At 36.7% G+C, this 6,839-nt stretch overlaps 1 pseudogene across 1 annotated transcript; it reads right to left on the minus strand.

Moving 5' to 3' along the window:
• Window positions 1–261: 261 nt before the first annotated feature.
• On the minus strand, window positions 262–763 carry LOC308414656 (protein cornichon homolog 1-like; annotated as a pseudogene). The gene has a single exon. The product of its transcript is annotated as a protein cornichon homolog 1-like (transcript).
• Window positions 764–6,839: the final 6,076 nt, after the last annotated feature.

The following is a 6,839-nucleotide window of genomic DNA, read 5'->3' on the forward strand; positions in this document are numbered from 1 at the left end:
TCAACCTGTCAACACCAGAGGTAATCATTTTATATTAATTTATACGTAATTCCATTGAAATTCTTTATACAAGTGGAACATATGAAAACAGTCTTTCCACAAGTAAAAAATGTGGAAATATTTTTAAAAAGAAGAAGTCATTTTTTAAAGTAACTGATCAGATTCCATAGGCTACTCTTGGAAAGAAGACCTTGCTGAATAGAATCCCTTCATTGGTGGCATTTTGCATACACTTGACTGGACCGATTCTTCTGCGTTGTTCTAAGAGCTCACCAAAACATAGATCATGCCGTATAGGTAGTAAAAAAACGCTAGGAGGTAAAAAGCTAGTTTGCACCATCCTTCCTTCTGACAGTAGGCTAGAATGTCTGCATTCATGATAGTCGTTGGGTCATAGAGGCCAGGGCCGCTCATCACTGGTCTACTCATGTATGTCCAAATATGGTATGGCAAAAGAGGCATGTTGAGGCCCAGTGTAAGCCACTCTGCAGCACAGAGAAACATGACACAGAAGAAAGCATGGATGAGGTACTCTGGAAGCACAAGAGGATTCAGGGTATTACACTGGTATATACGGTTCTTGTAATCAATCTTCAGCTCATCAAATGCTATGATGTGCCAGATGGCGAAGAAGGTGAGCGTGGCGGTGAACAGCAGCGCCAGCATATAGCAGAAGGCCACGAAAGTGAATGCCATGGCCGGGAAGGAGCTGCTGGGCAGGCCAGCGAAGAAAGGCAGCGCATGGCCCTCTGGGTAAAACCATTCACCCTCCCCACCCCCTCAGTCTGGACTTTTACATCCTAATCCTAGCTGCCTGGAAGCCAATATTCTGATAGCAGCCTTCAGATAAAGATATAGAACTCTCATCATTTCGGGCACCATGCCTGCTTAGATGCTGCCATGCCCCTGCCTTGATGATAATGAACTGAACCTCTGAACCTGTAAGCCAGCCCCAATTAAATGCTGTTCTTATAAGAGTTGCCTTGGTCATGGTATCTGTTCACAACAGTAAAACACTAACTAAGACACATGTATTTGGGGGTTTTTAGGTAAATAATAGTATCAATCACCAACATGAATGCTTCATCATGAGCTGAACAAGGGGAAAATGTATACATGTTAAAATGGTCAGGGGAACGACTATGGTCACAAGGCACCAATATTATGCAAAGAACCTCAGGCAATTAAGAAATTATGAGAGCAAGAGAAATAGTCTTCCCAAGGGAAGATCACATAACTTTGATATTCAGTACAAAATAATCAGCCCTGAATACATGTATACAAAAAAACTCACAGAATGAACAAGTTTTGTTTGGTATTATATTATGGATATATGGATATACATATGAATATAACAAAAATTAATGTTAAAAAAGAGACCATGGGCATGAAAGAGAGCAAGGAAGGATATTTGGGGGACTTCTTACAGGAGAAAAGATGTAGTTATGATTTCAAAATAAAAGAAAATAATGCAAAACAATTAGAGAACACAAAACTACATATGTATCTCTATATTAAACTGCTTGTTTAGCATACATTAGGTCTTTATTCCAGCCCCAAAACTATGAAAATTGTGTGAGGAACTATTAGATTTAAGTAGACATTGCTCAAAAGAAGACAGAAAGTAGCCAACAAGAATATAAAAAGTTTTTGGCATCACTAACCATTGAAGAAGTGCAAATTAAAACCACTGGCTACTATGGACTGGTGAAATAGCTAAGTGGGTAAAAATGCTTACCACACAAGCCTAAGCACCCAAGTTAGATCTTTTAGTCCAAAATGGAAGGAGAATTGAGTGACAAAAGTTGTCTTCTGACATCTACATGATCAACATGCCATGCAAGGGTCCACATTAACATATACCCATTATCTGTGTGTATGCACACAGACACATACACAAAAAAACAGTAATAAAAGTGAAATTATGAAAAGAATAAGTATTATTTTTTAAAGATTTATTTATTTTATTTAAGTACACTGTAGCTGTCTTCAGGCAACCAAGAAGACGGCATCATATCCCATTACGGATGATTGTGAGCCACCATGATTTGAATTCAGAACCTCTGGAAGAGCAGTCAGTGCTCTTAAACAATGAGCCATCTCTCCAACCCAAAGATTTATTCATTAATCTATTTATTTATTTATGTATATAAGTACATTTTACCTGACTTCAGACACACCAGAAGAGGACATCAGATCCCATTACAGATGGTTGTGAGCCACATTGTGGTTGCTGGGATTTGAACTCAAGACCTGTAGAAGTGCAGTCAGTGCTCTTAACAATTGAGCCATCTCTACATCCCTGGGTATTATTAAAAAGGCAAATTATATCTGTTAATGAAAATGTGTGGGGGAAATAAATCCAGACATGTTCTTAGAAGAAAATCGTATTGGAGCTTATCAAAAATATTAAATGTCCTCTACAATATTGCAATCCCATTGCTGTGTATACAGCTAACAAGCATATCAGTATTTCAAAGAAACATCTACATCCTGTTTACTACATCAGTATTCATAATAGTCAAGCTGTAAAAATGATCAAGAGTCAAATGAGTAATTTCTACTCACACACACACACACACACACACACACACACACACACACACATACACACTGTAATATTGCACAGATAGAGAAAGAATTCTCACCAAAGGCATTGATTAAACTAGAATACATTATTGTATGTGAAGCAAGTCAGAACACAGAACAGAAAGAAAAATATTGAGCTTAAATGTGACTTCTATAAAATTGAAACTCATGGAAATGCAGAGCAGAATGGTACTTCCTAGGATTTGGTATACAGTAAAAATGAGAAGATGTTCAAATGCCACAAAATTTGAGTTATATAAAATGAGCATTACCTACTGATATACAGTACAATATAGTGAGTATGGTTAATATAATATGTGTTATGCTTGAAGTTTGCTGAAAAAACATATTACAAGCATGTGAATAAATGGATATGAAATTATCTTGAATTTAGTAATCATTTCACTGTTGTATAGAAGAGCACTTTAAATATATAAACTTTGATAGACTAACAAATCACTTTTCAAGTTGTTGATCAGGGAAACAAAGGAACCTCAAAGAAATATAGGCTATTGTTATGGTTCTTCATTGCTTACTAAAAATTAAAGAAAAACCCCTGTTGCTGAAGGTACCACAAACTTCAGAAGGAGAATTTAGATGAATAAATTGGAATTGACCTATATTAATGCTTTCTGAGGGAGTGGGCAACAAATGACTAGACCAACTTGACATCCATCCCAAGAGGAAACACTAGTTCATGACACCAGTTCCAGAAAGTATTAATGATATGTTCTTATGTTTGCAGGCAGTCTAGCTTAACTATCCTCTGAGAGGCTCTTCCCAACAGATGACTGAAACAGATGCAGACACCCACAGCCAAATAAATATTGGACTGAGCACAGGGAGCTTTCTGGAAGAGCTGAGGGAAAGATCAAAGGGCCCAAAAAGGATAGGAACTTCTTTTTTCTTTTTTGGGTTTTAAATTGAATAACTCTATTTTAAAAAACAAAGATAAATGTATGGATTTTAAAAGCATTTTTGCATAAAAGTATATGAATACATGTTTGTCAGTACTTGATTTTTTTAAAGGTTTGATACTATGCATTAAAATCTTACTAGTTACAATGAGCATAAAGTGCATGTTAAACAAGATGTAACCTGGAAATACTCAAAGTTTTCTTGCTGTGTAAAGATTAAGCATAGTGATTTTTCATTTTTTGGGGGAGGGGCTTTGTTTTTCTTGAACTTCAAATAGTCTGTGAGTTGTTTTCTTGGGTATTCAGAGCTTTCTGAGGTTAGTATCCAATTATCAGTGACTGCATATTATATCTGTTCTTTTGTGACTGGGTTACCTCACTCAGGATAATATTCTCTAGATGCATCCATTTTCTTAAGAATTTCATAAATTCATTGTTTCTGATAGCTGAGTAGTACTCCATTGTGTAAATACACCACAATTTTTGTATCCATTCATCTACTGAAGGACATCTGACTTCTTTCTAGCTTCTGCCTATTATAAATAGTGCTGCTATAAACATTGTGGTACATGTGTCTTTGTTGTATATTGGAGCATCTCTGGGGTATATGCCCAGAAGTGAAATAACTGGGTCTTCAGGTACTACTATGTCCAATTTTCTGAGGAATCACCAGACTGATTTCCAGAGTGGTTGTGCCAGTTTACTACCCCACCAACAGTTGAGAAGTGTTCCTCTTTCTTCACATCCTTGTCAGCATCTGCTGTTATGTAAATTTTTCATCTTATCCAATCTGACAGGTGTGAGGTGGAATCTCAGGGTTGTCTTCATTTGCATTTCCCTGATGGCTAATAATGTCAAGCACTTCCTTAGATGCTTCTCAGCCATTCTATATTCCTCAATTGAGAACTTTTTGTTTAGCTCTGTACCCCATTTTTAATAGGGTTGTTTGATTCTCTGGTGTCTAGCTTCTTGAGTTTTTGTATACCTTGGATATTAGACCTCTATCTGATGTGGGGTTGGTAAAGATCTTCTCCCACTCTGTTGGCTGCCATTTTGTTTTCTTGACCATGTTCTTAGCCATACAGAAACTTTGCAATCTCATTAAGTCCCATTTGTCAATCTTTGACCTTAGAGCATGAGCCATTGTTGTTCTGTTCAGGAAATTTTCTCCTGTGCCTATGTGTTCTAAGGTTTTCCCTACTTTCTCTTCTAATAGTTTCAGTGTACCTGGTTGAATGTGGAAATCTTTGATCCACTTGTACTTGAGCTTTGCACAAGGACTTAAGAAAGGGTCTATTTTCATTCTTCTACATGCTGAGTGCCAGTTGGATCAACACCATTTGTTGAAGAGGCTGTCATTTTTCCATTGAATGTTTACACCTCCTTTGTCAAAAATCAAGTGCCCATATATGTGAGAGCTCATTTCTGGATCTTCTATTCTATTCCATTGATCCACATGCCTATCTCTGTACCAGTACAATGCAGATTTTAGCACAATTTCCTTGTAATATAGCTTGTGGTAAAGGATAGTGATTCCCGCAGATGTTTTCCTGTTGTTGAGGATGGATTTTGCTCTTCTAGGTCTTTTGTTATTCCAGATGAAATTGCCCATTGCTATTTTCAACTCTATGAAGAATTGGGTTGAGATTTTGATGGGAATTGCATTGAATCTGTAGATTGCTTTTGGTAAGATGGCCATTTTTACAATGTTGATCCTTCCAATCCATGAGCAAGGAATATTTTTCTATTTTCTGAGTTCTTTCTCAAATTTCTTCTTTAGAGATTTGAAGTTCTTCTCATACAGGTCTTTCACTTGCTTAGTTAGAGTCACACCAAAGTATTTCATATTGTTTATGACTATTATGAAGGGTATCTTTTCCCTAATTTCTTTCTCTACTTGTTTGTCCGTTAAGTAGAGGAAGGCTACTGATTTGTTTGAGTTAATTTTATATCTAGCCACTTTGCTGAACTGGTTTATCAGCTGTAGGAGTTCTCTGGTGGAATTTGTGAGGTCACTTAAGTACACTGTCATGTTATCTGCAAATCATGATGTTTTTACTTCTTCCTTTCCAATTTGTATCCCTATGATTTCCTTTTGCTATCTAATTGCTCTGTCCAGGTTTTCCAGTACTATGTTGAGTTGATAGGGGGAGAGTGGGCAGCCTTGTCAAATCCCTGATTTTAGTGGGATTGCTTCAAGTTTTTCACCATTAAGTTTGATGTTGGCTATTGGTTTGCTGTATATTGCTTTTATTATGTTTAGGTATGGGCCTTGGATTCCTGTTCTTTCCAAGACTTTTAACATGAAGGGGTGTTCAATTTTGTCAAATGCTTTCTCAGCACCTAGAGAGGTGACCATGTTTCCCCCCCCCCCTTTGGGTTCATTTATATGATAAATTATATTGATAGATTTCCGTATATTAAACCATCCCTGTATCCCAGGGATTAAGCCTAATTGATCATGGTGAATGATCCTTTTGATGTGTTCTTGGATTCAGTTTGCAAGGATTTTGTTCAGCATTTTTCCATCTATGTTCATAAGTGACATTGATCTGATGTTCTCTTTCCTTGTACAGTCTATGTGTTGTTTAGGACCGAGGGTTATTGTGGCCTTGGAAAATTAGTTTGGTAGTGTTCCATTTGACTCTAATTTGTGGAATAGTTTGGAGTGTATTGGTATTAGGTCTTCAATAAATGTCTGATAAAATTCTGCACTGAACCAATCTGGACCTGGGCTTTTTATTTTGATTGGGCGGCTTTTGATGACTGCTTCTATATATTTAGGTGTTATGGGATTATTTAGATGGTTTATCTTGCCCTCGTTTAACTTTAGTTTCTGGTATCTGTCTAGGAATTCATCCATTTCTTCCAGATTTTCCAGCTTTGTTGTGTATAGGCTTTTGTAATAGGATCTGATGATTTCTTGAATTTCCTCAGTTTCAGTTGTTATATCTTTCCTTTCCTTTCTGATTTTGTTAATTTGTATACTCTCTCTTTGCCCTCTAGTTAGTCTGGCTAAAGGTTTATTAATCTTGTTAATTTTCTCAGAGAACCAGCTCTTGGTTTTGTTGATTCTTTGAATGGTTCTTTTTATTTCTATTTGGTCAATTTCTCCTCTGATTTTGATTATTTCTTGCCGTCTTCTCAACTTGAGTGTATCTGCTTCCTTTTCTTCTAGAGCTTTCAACTGTGCTGTCAAGTTTCTAGTGTATGCGCTCTCCAGTTTCTTTTTGGAAGCACTCAGAGCTATGAGTTTTACTCTCAGTACTGCTTTCATTGCATCCCATAGGTTTGAGTATGTTGTGTTTTCGTTTTCATTAAATTCTAGAAAAT

Source organism: Micromys minutus (genome assembly GCF_963924665.1).
Source record: "Micromys minutus genome assembly, chromosome: X".
Classification (NCBI taxonomy): domain Eukaryota; kingdom Metazoa; phylum Chordata; class Mammalia; order Rodentia; family Muridae; genus Micromys; species Micromys minutus.